Raw genomic sequence first — 7,500 nt, 5'->3', positions numbered from 1 at the left:
GTGCTCGGTGGAGCACTCTATCTAGCGTAGCGAGGAGCGATCGAGCGAGCGGAGCGAGCGAGCGAGCGATCGAGCGAGCGAGCTAGCGAGCGAGGCGCGAGCGAGCGAGCGAGCGAGGAGCGAGCGAGCGAGCGAGCGAGCGAGCGAGCGAGCGAGCGAGCGAGCGAGCGAGCGAGCGAGCGAGCGAGCGAGCGAGCGAGCGAGGAGCGAGCGAGCGAGCGAGCGAGCGAGCGAGCGAGCGAGCGAGCGAGCGAGCGAGCGAGCGATCGAGCGAGCGAGCGAGCTAGTCTATCTATCTAATCTATCTATCTATCTATCTATCTATCCATCCATCCATCCATCCATCCATCTATCTATCTATCTATCTATCCATCTATCTATCTATCTATCTATCTTACAAACACAACCTATTTTTGAAGTAACTAGGAAACTTACTTTTCAATGACTACTGCACTAGTCCCTATTGCTTCGAAGTAATGGAAACTAGTAAGGAGTTACAAATAACTTTAGATGTAACTAGTTAATTTGGAAGCTTAACATTTTGTTTCCTAAATTTACTGTTTACACAAACAATATTTTTATTTTTGTAAGAAAGCTATTAGTAGAGGCAGTGGACGGCCATTTTTGTTAAAAACTACTACTTACTACTTACTTAATCATCAGTACCAATTTAATTCCCTATTTGTAAGAGAGCGTGGTAAGTACCCGTCATCACTACTCTCATCTTTTAATGCTATTGTTTAAGTAAATTTTAGCATTTTAACACCTTACTTGGTAATGAAAGTTTTTGCTGCGTATACCAAATTACTTTATAACAAAACTTAAATACAAAACAATATTACAATAATGATGTTTTGCCTTTTTAAACAATATAATAAACTATCAATTATTTGTGTAGTATTATTTATTAATATTTTATCTATACATTTTTAAAACAAAATTTTTATTTTCAACTTCCTTATTATAGGGAAATATTTAATAAATAAAATATGAAACAAAAATTATTGATTTCCTTTATTATTAACTTCATGCATACCGAATATTAGTAAGTTAATAAATAGTTTAGTAGTAAATAATAAAAATTAAAATATTATTTATTATTAACTTAAACTAAGTTTTTTGTAGTAAATTATTAACTTCCTTAACTAACTTATTATGTATTTTGTTTAAATTTTATTTTTAGATAAATTTACGTTTAATACTTGTTAGCGGCAAAACAAAAGAATTCCTATTTAATCCAACAGATTCAGCTGGTGATATTGCACAAACAGTATTTGATAATTGGCCGGAAGGTAAGAGACACATTTTTTTTGTAATATTTTTGAAAATAATATGATATATATTAGATAATTACGTATTTACTAAAAACTAAAAATGTCGTAACTAAAATATTAAAGATATTTTTTTAAAACTGAAGGAGTTTAGTTAGAATAAAGAAAATCTTGCTAATAAGAAATATGAGTCGATTTTATATTAGGAACATGATAGTGATAATGTGCTTGTCATAAGGGTCATATGTAGACTGACCTTCTTTGGCAGCAAACAACGGTTTTAGTTCTAATATTTAATATGGATAGGGGGGAAATTTTTCTAGGGGATCACTTGTCCAATTGTTTATTTTTTACTTGTATGTATTAGGTCACTGAGCTAATCATTTGTTTTGGTATTTTTTAAAATTTAAAGCAGCAATTTGTTAAATATAAGGTTAAGTTCTGTTAATAGAGGTTATTATGGTTAAAATGTTATAATTTTCTTTCAATTAGAAATCTAATAACTTAAGTATGTTCTAACCTATATTCACTTCCGAATTTATTACACAATAACGACAATTTTTGTTTTCCTTCACACAAATCTGTCAAATTTTAATTTATTCAATGAAATCGATATAAATGACATACATTTTTTTTCAAACAACAAATTTGTTATTATGTTAACTATGACGCCACATACGACTCACTGACAGACAGACATACAACCACAAGTGTCACATTACAACATACATACACATGTATGTATGTGTTTAAGTATTATTTTTTATATGTATACTCGAATGTTGTCTGATCTGTTGTTTCAATTTAATGTTTATTTTCTTTTTAATTACCCGCTTAAATTTTGTAAACAAAAAAAGAAAAAACTACAAAATTATTGACACCCAGTAAAATTTCAATGTAAATTGAATGTGTAAAATTGCTTTAAATATAGTTTTTTTTTTAATTTTTCAATATTATTAGTTGGATCCAGGTGTTGATACGAAAATGACAAGCCCAGTTTATTAATAAAAAGTAGCAAGTGAAGGGGTTTGAGTAGCCGCCATCAGCTTGTTTATTTATTTGTTAATTAAATGTTATTGATTCTTGTAAATATTTATTATTATAACAAATTTGTACGTGTAATGAACAGGGTTTAAAAATAAACTACAACAACAGCAAACTGTTTTTTTAAACATTGGGTGAGAGCAAATTTTGATTCTAATATTTCAGTTATATTTTCAAAATAATTTTCTCCAATAAAATTCGAAATTTACATTTTCAACTTTATAATGATTTTATTGTAAATTTTTAATAATATGGTAAATTTATCAAGAGATAAATTTACCAAAAATTTTTGTCTAGTCTATAGTCTAGTCTATAGTCTAGTCTATAGTCTAGTCTATAGTCTAGTCTATAGTCTAGTCTATAGTCTAGTCTATAGTCTAGTCTATAGTCTAGTCTATAGTCTAGTCTATAGTCTAGTCTAGTCTAGTCTATAGTCTAGTCTATAGTCTAGTCTATAGTCTAGTCTATAGTCTAGTCTATAGTCTAGTCTATAGTCTAGTCTATAGTCTAGTCTATAGTCTAGTCTATAGTCTAGTCTATAGTCTAGTCTATAGTCTAGTCTATAGTCTAGTCTATAGTCTAGTCTATAGTCTAGTCTATAGTCTAGTCTATAGTCTAGTCTATAGTCTAGTCTATAGTCTAGTCTATAGTCTAGTCTGTAGTCTAGTCTATAGTCTAGTCTATAGTCTAGTCTATAGTCTAGTCTATCTAGTCTATAGTCTAGTCTATAGTCTAGTCTATAGTCTAGTCTATAGTCTAGTCTATAGTCTAGTCTATAGTCTAGTCTATAGTCTAGTCTATAGTCTAGTCTATAGTCTAGTCTATAGTCTAGTCTATAGTCTAGTCTATAGTCTAGTCTATAGTCTAGTCTATAGTCTAGTCTATAGTCTAGTCTATAGTCTAGTCTATAGTCTAGTCTATAGTCTAGTCTATAGTCTAGTCTATAGTCTAGTCTATAGTCTAGTCTATAGTCTAGTCTATAGTCTAGTCTATAGTCTAGTCTATAGTCTAGTCTATAGTCTAGTCTATAGTCTAGTCTATAGTCTAGTCTATAGTCTAGTCTATAGTCTAGTCTATAGTCTAGTCTATAGTCTAGTCTATAGTCTAGTCTATAGTCTAGTCTATAGTCTAGTCTATAGTCTAGTCTATAGTCTAGTCTATAGTAGTCTATAGTCTAGTCTATAGTCTAGTCTATAGTCTAGTCTATAGTCTAGTCTATAGTCTAGTCTATAGTCTAGTCTATAGTCTAGTCTATAGTCTAGTCAGTCTAGTCTATAGTCTAGTCTCTCTAGTCTAGTCTGTAGTCTTGTCTACTAGTCTTGTCTACAGTCTAGTCTACAGTCTAGTCTATAGTCTAGTCTATAGTCTAGTCTACATTCTAGTCTACAGTCTAGTCTATAGTCTAGTATATAGCGAATTTACTTAACCCCCCCCACTAATATTACAGACAGAATACAGGTGACCAAGTTTTATTTGAAAATAATGTGTTTTTAAGGTTGTTCATTCAGTAAAATAAACACAAACAAAACTCAAACGACTCAACGAAAAAGAAAAGTTTAAAAATTAAACAAACGTGATCAATTTACAAAATCAACAATAAAGTAAAATGAGTAAAAGACACTCACCAAACCGACAAAGCCTGATAATAATGAGGAGACAAACCAAATCAAATAGAAAATAAATGGAATGAACTCCTCAGCAAAAAAAAGTTCGAAAAACTAAATACAAACACGATTGAATTTCATGTAATTTTTCTGTAAATGAGGTGAAACTTTCTAAGCTACAATGGGATTAACTAGTTTTCTATTAAAACACAATTAGTGACAGTTGTTTTTGAGTTAAAACGCCTTTTAAATGCAACAAAAATCCACTTAAAATCAAGGTGAAAATTATGAAAGTAGAAAAAATGTTTACAACATTTTTATGTACTCACATAAAAACTGAAATTGAATTATGTAAAATTTAAATGAAAACAGAAAAAAATAATAAACTTTGTAATAACTTTTGTTTAACCCTGTTTTCTTTTTTTTCCTTTTGCAAGAAAAAAAGTTGTAAACTACAATATAAAACTTATTACCAGAGGTCAGGCAATATTTAGCAGTATATACGATTTGTTTTTACTTTATTATATTCATTCACTCGTTAACTTACTCACTCACCCAGTCTTTCATTCAGTAAGTCAGTCAGTTAGTCACTTGCTAACTTTTTTCTGTCCAGTTTAATTTCAAACCTTGTAATCATTTTCAACTTCAATATGATTACGTTCCGTATTACAACACCACTCACTATTCGACACTTTAACATCGTGTTACTCACACTCAGTTGCATTCGCATAAAACTTACCGAAACAATTGCTAGCGACACGAAAATGTGTAACGATGAAAACAACAAAAGCTTTAATAACAACAACTGCAGAAAGTGTTAACAGATCCATTTCGTATTTTTTCTCGTACTAGAGGCGGCAATGGGGAATAAAAGTTTTATAGGTAGAAGGGTATCTAATGGAGTGAATTGATGCTTCCTTAAATCAGTGGTTTAAGTATAGTCTAGTCTATATTCTAATATAATAGACTAGTATATAGTCTAGTCTATATTCTAATCTAATAGTCTAGTCTATAGTCTAGTCTATAGTCTAGTCTATAGTCTAGTCTATAGTCTAGTCTATAGTCTAGTCTATAGTCTATAGTCTAGTCTATAGTCTAGTCTATAGTCTAGTCTATAGTCTAGTCTATAGTCTAGTCTATAGTCTAGTCTATAGTCTAGTCTATAGTCTAGTCTATAGTCTAGTCTATAGTCTAGTCTATAGTCTAGTCTATAGTCTAGTTATAGTCTAGTTATAGTCTAGTCTATAGTCTAGTCTATAGTCTAGTCTATAGTCTAGTCTATAGTCTAGTCTATAGTCTAGTCTATAGTCTTAGTCTATAGTCTAGTCTATAGTCTAGTTATAGTCTATTCTATAGTCTAGTCTATAGTCTAGTCTATAGTCTAGTTCTATAGTCTTAGTCTATAGTCTAGTCTATAGTCTAGTCTATAGTCTAGTCATAGTCTAGTCTCTAGTCTAGTCTATAGGCTAGTCTATAGTCTAGTCATAGTCTAGTCTATGAGTCTAGTCTATCGTCTAGTCTATAGTCTAGTCTATAGTCTAGTCTATAGCTATAGGCTAGTCTATAGTCTAGTCTATAGTCTAGTCTATAGTCTAGTCTATAGTCTAGTCTATAGTCTAGTCTATAGTCTAGTCTATAGTCTAGTCTATAGTCTAGTCTATAGTCTAGTCTATAGTCTAGTCTATAGTCTAGTCTATAGTCTAGTCTATAGTCTAGTCTATAGTCTAGTCTATAGTCTAGTCTATAGTCTAGTCTATAGTCTAGTCTATAGTCTAGTCTATAGTCTAGTCTATAGTCTAGTCTATAGTCTAGTCTATAGTCTAGTCTATGGTCTAGTCTATGGTCTAGTCTATAGTATAGTCTATATAATAATTTTAAACGAAAACACTATTTTAATTTTTCTGTTGTGTCAATTTACATGTTGCAGGAGAAAAAGAAGCAAATAAAGTTCACTTAAATGTTTTGTTGTTGTTGTTGCAGTTGCATGCTGATAATAAAGTACAAATAAGTAGAAAGGATATTGAGTACAAAACCATTAAACCTTTTTACAAAACCAGTATAATAATGACGCTGACAACGATGATGATGATGATGACTATGTTTATGTTCATGATGGTACTGTTGTTGGTGACGCTGATGGTCTTCAGTCATTATAAAACTTTTTGGTCAACTGGGTTGAAAGAGTCGGGTTATATGGTTGACTGTCTGATAGTTTGTCAGTCATTTGACATTTGGTGGTAGTATAAAATATCCAAAAGTGTTAAACTTTGTATAACCTCAATTTGCATATGAATCCACTGCCATAGCATTTTTATATGTATAGTAGCAACCAATAATTTTACAAATTTACGCGCCACCCTGCAGTACGGACTGATCGTTCTGAAGTAGTGATTTTACCTATAAAAAGTTCCTTTAGAAACTTGAAGTATTTTAGCATTTTAAAAAATATTGTCTGAAAGGGTCACATTATTTACTTCTAAATCAACTGGGACATAAGTATGTACATGTGTGTATGCACCTATATTGGCAAATCTGTGTGTATGTGTGTCGTAGTTTTTGTTTGTGTGAATATTTGTCTTTGTGTTTCAATATTGTTGGTCACTTTGTTTCCTTTGTAACGTTTATTCATTCGTGTCCCTTGTAATGATGGTTGTTTGTCTTATTTGGAATGAAAATTTTCGATGATGGTTTTAAGCTTTCGGTTTTTTTTTGTTCAATACTTCTTTTTGTTCTTTGTTATTGGTTAATTGCTGTTTACAAGAGTGTCAGCAGCAACAACAATATGAACAAGAACAGCAATGACAACGTTGAAAAGTCTTCATTTAAAACGTTGTATATGTATGTGTCTCGTGTTCGGTTGACATACTTTAATAAAAAATATGAATTGTTATAAGGGAAGGTGACACATGATTTGGGTTTATACAAAGGGATAAAGTTCTAAACTTTAGTTTGTATATTCATTAAATAATTCATAATATGCCCTTTCGATAATTGAAATGCATGAAAAATAAGACAATTTAAATATTTTTATTTTTTTAGTTAACTTTTAATTTTTGTCTTATTTTTTTGAAACTAAAGTTTAACATAATTAAACTTTAAAAGTATTTTAGAGTAAGTGTAAACACTTCAAAATAAAACACAAATACTTTTTGTGTTAAACTTAAATTGTTTTAAATTGTATACCAGTAAACATTACATTCACTTCCCCTAAATACAAAAAGATTAACAACAAACAAAATATTACATAATAACACTAAAGTAGCAATTATTTTTCAAGATTTTTGTATAAAATTTTTTTTCGAGAAAAAAATTGTTTGAATTTGTTGCCAAAACAATTGCAACTTTGAACTTGACTAAAATGTAACATTCATGTAGGAATGTCTAAAGTGTATGTGAGTGTGTTTCCCCAATGATTTATAACAGGGATGGAAAACCTGGTAGTTTAATACTTTAAAATATTTAAATATCGACAGATAGATAGATAGATAGAAGATAGATAGATAGATAGATAGATAGATAGATAGATAGATAGATAGATAGATAGATAGATAGATATAGATAGATAGATAGATAGATAGATA

The 7,500-nt window shown here is 30.6% G+C and overlaps 1 long non-coding RNA gene across 1 annotated transcript in view; it reads left to right on the top strand.

Moving 5' to 3' along the window:
* The first annotated feature begins 1,181 nt into the window (after positions 1-1,181).
* LOC119611480 overlaps positions 1,182-7,500 on the top strand; it is a 22,341-nt gene continuing 16,022 nt past the window's right edge. The window contains exon 1 of the long non-coding RNA XR_005232068.1: positions 1,182-1,292. This is a non-coding gene — a long non-coding RNA (uncharacterized LOC119611480). The remainder of the gene's footprint in view (positions 1,293-7,500) is intronic.

Source organism: Lucilia sericata, unplaced genomic scaffold (assembly GCF_015586225.1).
Source record: "Lucilia sericata isolate MDLA Ls3-8-SP2 unplaced genomic scaffold, ASM1558622v1 Contig001461F_arrow, whole genome shotgun sequence".
NCBI lineage: Eukaryota > Metazoa > Arthropoda > Insecta > Diptera > Calliphoridae > Lucilia > Lucilia sericata.
The sequence above is the reverse complement of the archived record's forward strand: the minus strand, read 5'-3'. Positions and strand labels throughout refer to the sequence as shown.